A 7,694-nucleotide genomic window follows, 5' to 3' on the forward strand; every position below is an offset into this window, starting at 1 on the left:
CATATTCACTATTAACTAATTGCTTATTAACATGCTTATTAGTAGCATATTAGCTGTGTATTAGTACTTATAAAGCCCATATTAATGCCTTATTCTGCATGACCATATTCTATGCCTAACAGACCATTAACTAAGAGTTTTTCTTTAATAAACTGATAGTTACTGCTTATTGGGAGTAAGTAAGGCATTTGTTGTATGAGAATTATGATCTTAATATGCTTTGCTGGTTATGGGCCTCATAAGCTGGTAGTAGCAGAAGAACAGTCATTCTCTCTTAATAACACTTAATAAAAATAGTCTCTTCTTATGTAACAACACACATAACTAAAAGTGTTAATAGTGCCCAATTAACTCTAAATTAAGTCTTTATAAGTCTGAATATGTTACCCATTCTAAAGTGAAGTCTTGCTCATTATAAATTCCCTAGTAGTTGGACACTTATTAAGCCATACCTTTTCCCTATTCTAAAGCTGCCTTCTCTTCGAATTTAATAAATCCATTACAGCACACAAGTACTTCAATTATCGAACCTTAGTCTTAAGGCTTCACCTTAAAAAAGGTCTCTGGTTCACTCTTGGTTCACTGAAACGTAAGGAACACTATGCAGTGTCAAAGTGACTGATTTCCATTCAGTAGCAGATCAAAGACGGCACAAGTAGTAATATCTCCTTTAATCTAAACATCTATGTAATTATGCCATACAATGGACAACAGAGTACCAAAATGACTTAACAAAAATAAAATTGCACAAAGATAAAACCTGTACAGGTCAATAAACTAGTAGCTAATCTACTTTTGGCAAGGTTATAAACAAATGTACTGCAGTCTGTATAAAACTGTGTGTAAATCTTTACAACAAAACTTTGTATTGTCTAGATCCTAAACAGAACATGCACAGGACAAAATACAGTGCTCGAAAATTTGGGCACCCTTTGCAGAATCTGTGAAAATGTGAGTAATTTTCTAAAAATAAATAAGAGAGATCATACTAAATGCATGCTATATTTTATTTAGTACTGTCCTGAGTAAGATATTGTACAAAAAAGATATTAACATTTAGTCCACAAGACAAAAAAAAATGCTGAAATTATTAAAATAACCCCCTCAAAAGTTTGTGAACCCTTGGTTCTTAGTACTGTGTGTGGTCACCTGATGATCCACGACTGTCTTTCTGTTTTGTGATGGTTGTGCATGAGTCCCTTGTTTGTTCTGAACAGTTAAACTGAGCAGCGTTCTTCAGAAAAATCTTTAAGGTCCTGCAGATTCTTCAGTTTTCCAGCATCTTTGCATATTTGAACCCTTTCCAGCAGTGACTTTATGATTTTGAGATACATCTTATCACACTGAGGACATTTGAGGGACTCAAACACAACTATTTAAAAAGATTCAAACATTCACTGATGCTCCAGAAGGAAACAAGATGCATTAAGATTTGGAGGGTGAAAACTTTTGAACACGGTGAAGATGGCCAAATTTGTCTTATTTTGTTGAAATATTTTTTTTTTTCATTTAGTTCTGCCCTTCGTAAGCAACAGAAGATACTTGCATGTTTCCCGGTACACAAATTAAGTACAATTTACCTTGATCTTCAAATTCCAAAAGTTTTCACCCCCAGGTCTTAATGCAGGATCGAACTTCAGGCTTTTGTAGGTTTCTGGGTCCACTATGTGGAGCTCTGCAATTGGAGCCGTCATCTTGATAGTTCCACGATCCACACCGTTTGCCCTGAAGGCTTCTGTCATTGTGCGGACACGGCTGAAAGTTTTCAGGACTTTTTTATATCTACGGATGACCTCAGCTGGTCCTTTGACTGAAAAAAAATAAATAAAATTTTACCGTTAAAAAACACCTCAGTCAAAAATTAGTTAATGAAATTGAGCGAATGCTCTCTGCACATAGTATACGTTCATCAAATACTTTCAATTCAAACCCACTAAATCCCAGCCTCAGCCCAATCAAAAGTACCGGCCGAGGTTGTGACCTTACCCCTTCCCTAAAACTAAACACCTACAATAATTTATAAGTAGGAGAAGGGGGCAGGAAGAGGAAGTAGTGTTTTATGGTATGAAGTGTAAAGCAATTTTTACAGTAAAATTAAATGTAACCAATCTCACTGGAATGTAGTGAAATCATATGGAAGTGTATGAGTGAAGTTGTAAGATATAATACGAGTATGTTTTTTTATTATTATTATTCTACAGATTGGTAAGATTTGTCCATAAGACTATGATGCAACAACTGCCACTTCTCATTTAAATCAAGTAAAAAATATTTTGTAGGGATAACCTGTTTATATAATGTGTGGTTAATAGTACAATAGGCACTGGCTCCAAAAGGGGGAAATGCGATTTCTACTGAGAAAATTGTGATCTGCAATCCTTGCACCTTTAAGGATTAAATACATGTATTTAAAATGTTGTTTTTTTTTTGTAATTAAAATGTCAAAATGTAAATGATAAGTAAAACTGAATACCTGTGAATTTGCTACAGCTTTTGTTCTAAGAATATTTTAACAACCTTCACCATTAATAAAAAAAGAAAAATTAGCAGCTTTTAATCAATTAATGTTATTCTTACCTCTCATATGAGTTCGACTAGGCCCAGCTACTGGTGCAGATGCTGATGGCCATGTGTGCTCTGTTTTCTGTCTTGAAAATAACTACATCACTGTCGGAGGACTCGCTGATATTTGGAGATGATGGAGGAATGTCATCATGGGCTGAAGCACCTGAATTCTCACTCTCTTCCAAATCAACTGCTTTTGGTTGACCTTTAATTAAATTGTGGACAGATGTGAAATTGATCAACTTGTTATGAACAGACACCTCAGTTTTCAATACAATTAAGTTTGCAAACACAAGTTCCTCTCAATTTACTCACTTGATATCTTCTTCCCCATCAGGATTTGCTCACGTAAGAAATTGCGCTCTTGCTCCAGATCATTTATCATTTTTTTCTTGCCATTCGATCTTGGCTTCTAGGAATTCAGCTTTAGAGATTGTACCTTAAAAAAAGTCAATTTAAGCAATTCAAAAAAACATCAATAGGGAGAGAGGGAGAGAGCGAGAGAGAGAGAAAGAAAGAAAGAATGACATGCATCAAAGGTCATAGGCTACATTTAAATCCAGGTCAGTGAGATTATAGGGTATGCCTTTACTTGATGATCCACAAAGACTTAGAAATTTGATTTGCCATGAAGTGAAAAAGTGACTTTCTGCCACCTACTGACAATTTTAATTTAACATATAAAGCATCGTTTCATTATTATTTTTTTTTTTAAAACAGCAGTATTCAACGTTTTATGCTTGAAAACATTATTTATGCATTTGTAACTATTCAGGTCCCTCTGAGCTGCATTTCACAGTGTGTGAATACATCTATATGTCACTTCAGATGCATCTTCTGTTTTAAAATCTTTAGGAGTCAGCTGTCCACATCAGTCCTTAAGGTACCAGCACAATAACACATTTAGGAAAATATGATCTAATTATCGTTATTGATGAAATCCCAGAAAATAGAGAGATATACTTTTTTGTCAACATCGCACCCCCAACTTCCATCAACCTAATGTGATATATTTGTGATTTGTGTGGGGCTAATAATACTGTTGTGGACTCTAAGATCATATGTCACCATGTACAGCAACATCACTAACCAGAAAGCTATACAACCAAAAGTACTACATTTACATTTGGCAGACACTTTTATCCGAGACAAATTAAATATTATTTAAATGTTTTATCATTTCTTGCTATGACTGCCTCTTTCTCTCTCTATCCTCTCCAATATTTGAATTTTGGAAAGTTAGAAAACACTGCTAAAAACATAAAGCATCACCTGATCCAAGGCTACTGATGCTGCTGCCGCTGCCACTTGGGGGCAAGGATTTTTTTTCTTCAGGACCTATAACACAAGATAAACTCAACATGAACACATGAACAGGAAACATAAAATGTGTGTTTTTTTTTTTTTTTTTTTTTTTTATTGTACAAAGGTATATTAAACAATTTACCATTTGGATCATTTTTGGTCAACTCCATCATTGACACGTCTTTGGCAGCTTCTGTCTTCTTCTTTGCCTTAGGCTGTTTACAAGGGGAAAAAACACAGTAAATGCGGTAAACAGTCACTATGATATCATTGATGTTCACAATGCTGCTGACGTGTTTTCTGGTGCACCCAATAACAAAGATAACATGTCAGCAGCATCGTACGTCAACTGTCACAGCAGTCGCGCTCACAACAGACCTGGAAGAGAAGACAATGATGAATAAAGTTTGCATTTTTGTTATTTTTGATACTTCAACAAATTCTAATTGACCCTCTGATGTCACATGGACTACTTTGATGATGTTTTTCTTACCTTTCTGGGCTTTTTACGGCTTTTTAGCCGTTGTTAACTGAGAAGATGTGCAAATGCATGTTCATTTTCAGCGTTTATTTGCGCATCTTCTCAGTTAACAACGGCTCTGTGTAGTAACAGCTGCTCTATGTGAAATCACGCACCTGATGGAATTTACCGCTGATTAGAGAACCGGCTTTACTGACGAGATGCGCATTAACGATCGGCCGATCGTGATCGGAGCAGCCCTAATGGACAGTATACCGTACACACAGTTTCAATGGAGGGACTGAGAGCTCTCGGACTAAATCTAAAATATCTTAAACTGTGTTCTGAAAATAAACGGAGGTCTTACTGGTTTGGAACGACATGAGGGTGAGTCATTAATGACATAACATTTTTGGGTGAACTAACCCTTTAATTATATTATATTATATAACTTAGACACCTGTTTTATTTCAGAAAAAAAAAACGGTTTTAATAATGTGGTAAAATAAACTTTAGTGCGAGACTGTTTGCTTTTGTAACTTTTACTTTATAATTTGCATTAGAAAAAAAAAGAACATCAGTGCAAGCAGTATGAGAACTATTTCTTACAGTCAGAATGAAAGCATAGGTTTCAGCATCTATGATACATTGAGTGAAAGGTATGGAAGTAAAATAATGACTTATGTCTTTGAAACAAAAAAGCATGCCGAATAGCACTATCTGAAAAAAATAATGCATTGAATTAACAGTTCTTGCATTTTAATGCCTTGTATTTCCAGGGCTTGCATCTTTAGGTCCTGAAATGTAATATAGTTGTTCGTTTAAGCTGTGAATATTTCAATTAAAAATATTTCACACACTTTTTCATAATAAAAAAATCAATAATTCATATTCACGTTCCAGAATTCACTTCCAAAATATTAAATCGGTTAAAAAATACGATGTATAATATTCAACAGGCAAATTTCGGTCCATTTTATTTCACTTTCCAAATTCGCTTCCACAAATTCAGTGGTTAAAATTCGGCAGATAATTCGCCCTTTCACATCCGGGAGCTGCAGGAATAACAGTAGAGCACAGAGGCATGATCTCTATCTACTGTCAGTTGCTCACCAACAGGTGGTGCAAGCGGCTGTTAAATAAGGCCAAAGCAACAGGTGGATTAAGTAATACAGTTACAAAAACTGATCTGCAGAAATTAAGCAAGCGCTAAGTAGAAGTTTTGATTATCGGGGCATGTGGAAAAGCTGATTGTGCGTATGTTTATTTCAACCTCTTTTCTGTTACCAAGTAAGCAGCATTCAAATGAGATTATTATGGTGTTTTACCCAACGCTGAATTACAGAACTAACATTACATCTAAGGAAGACATATATTGCTTTCGGTTGTTTAGTTTGCCTAACTTTGTGTCATGGCTTGTGAGTCGCTGTGCTGTAATACTGGGGATCCCCTCACGTCACACTCCAGGATTCCCCAATGACGAGTAATGCTTCTCAGTCAAATAATACTGTGATATAAGACCTCAGATCTCAGAAGACATTTTATTGATGATTATGCAAACTATATAGACAGTTAAGCAGATGTAAAATATGAACGAACGCTCAAGGTTTCACGCGGTTTCCCTCAGAAATCTGTTAAAGAAAAGAAAACACGTGGCTCAGCGCACTAACAGTGACAGCGATTTAAAGACAAACTCACATCTTACTGATGATGCAAACTATATACAGACAGATGTGGATATGAACGCAAGTTACGGAACAAGAAAAAGTGCATGTTATATATATAAAATAATTTAATTTATTTAAAAAATAATTAATGAATGAATAAGGGGCCATTCACATATCGCGCCTAATAACGCGTGGAAAAGGCTATGTGCGCCGCTTTCTCCTTTTTTCCAAAGTGCTCGGGCAGAAGCGCTCCTGAGGCTAAGAAACAATGACGCGCTCTCTCCATGAAGACGCGGAAATTTCAGCAAAGGATAAATGGATTTGCAGCACAAAAAAAATCGCTTTCAGTAGCTCTGCTACTAAATTTATTTCAAAATGGCAATCCATTCAAAGGAGATTATAATGGTGTTTTACCCAACGCTGAATTACAGAACTAACATTACATCTAAGGAAGACACATATTGCTTTCGGTTGTTTAGTTTGCCTAACTTTGTGTCATGGCTTGTGCGTCGCTGTGCTGTAATACTGGGGATCCCCTCACGTCACAGTCCAGGATTCCCCAATGACGAGTAACGCTTCTCAGTCAATTAATACTGTGATATAAGACCTCAGATCTCAGAATAGATTTTATTGAGGATTATGCAAACTATATACAGGCAAGCAAATGGGATCAAAAAGAATCCAATGCGCTGCATTTTCTTTATAATTGATTTCCATTACCACTGGTCTATAAAGTCGACAGTCACACAAAGATATCAATACCATGATTAGTTTTAACAATATGCAACCAATTTATATTAACATAAAAAAATGAGTTAAAAACAATCTAGGTATATTCTGAAAATGTAAACTGAAGAAATTATTGACGTGCTACCGCACCCAAGGGACCGTCTGACAATTCCACTGACTGGGTTAAAAGGTCCAATGTGTTTTAATTAAAATTCTAAATAACACAGTCAAATTCTTAATCTTGTATTTCTCATAGTGATTTTCTACAGGTGAGATTTTGCCAATACCTCCCTTCATATATTTACAGTATACAATCATTTACATATTAAAGATCCCTGGAAAGGGTTTTCATGTTCCAACAGTTGTAGTACATTGCTAGATACAAGACTGACTTACTAGGGATGGGTGTTTTCCACAAATATCACATTCGACTATTTGAGCTCACAAAAAAAGAATACTCGAATATTCGTTTATTTAAATTAAGTTTAATGAGTCAGACATTTTTCAGCAACATTTGTTTTCGTCATTTTGAACAAGCTTACACACAATAAGCTTGAACATTACACATCGTGTTTTGTAGCTGAAAACCTTTAACAATGCGTGCAAACAAATAAAAGTACAGATTAAAAGCAAAAAAATAATAATAAGTGAACAAAGAAAAAACGTAAAGCAGCCTGCAGCAATTAGGCTATTGTACACTTAACTTTTAAACTGTCAGCAAATCTTTTTTTCTTTTTTTCTATTCTTTCAAATGTTCTTGTTAAGAAATACGGGCATGTAAACATGATTGGGGGAAAGTCGGCTCCTTAGTCTGTTAACAATAAGGCCAGCCGCGGAGAACGGACGGCACAGACGTTGTCGGGACTCACAAATAACGGTGTGCTAAGCGAATAAGTTTTGTGAAGCGCTTCGTGTTTTCGTTTCACCACTGAATGGGATCCTCATCTGGTGGAATACATGGAATACAT

General features: G+C 35.6%; 1 long non-coding RNA gene across 1 annotated transcript in view; it reads right to left on the reverse strand.

Moving 5' to 3' along the window:
- Positions 1–1,629: 1,629 nt before the first annotated feature.
- The window catches only part of LOC132152441 (uncharacterized), an 8,112-nt gene continuing 2,047 nt past the window's right edge, over positions 1,630–7,694 (reverse strand). The window contains exons 2-6 of the long non-coding RNA XR_009436509.1: positions 4,013–4,085; positions 3,838–3,903; positions 2,881–3,004; positions 2,578–2,770; positions 1,630–1,810 (exon numbers count right to left, since the gene is read on the reverse strand). This is a non-coding gene — a long non-coding RNA (uncharacterized LOC132152441). The remainder of the gene's footprint in view (positions 1,811–2,577; positions 2,771–2,880; positions 3,005–3,837; positions 3,904–4,012; positions 4,086–7,694) is intronic.

Source organism: Carassius carassius, chromosome 11 (assembly GCF_963082965.1).
Source record: "Carassius carassius chromosome 11, fCarCar2.1, whole genome shotgun sequence".
Lineage (NCBI taxonomy): Eukaryota > Metazoa > Chordata > Actinopteri > Cypriniformes > Cyprinidae > Carassius > Carassius carassius.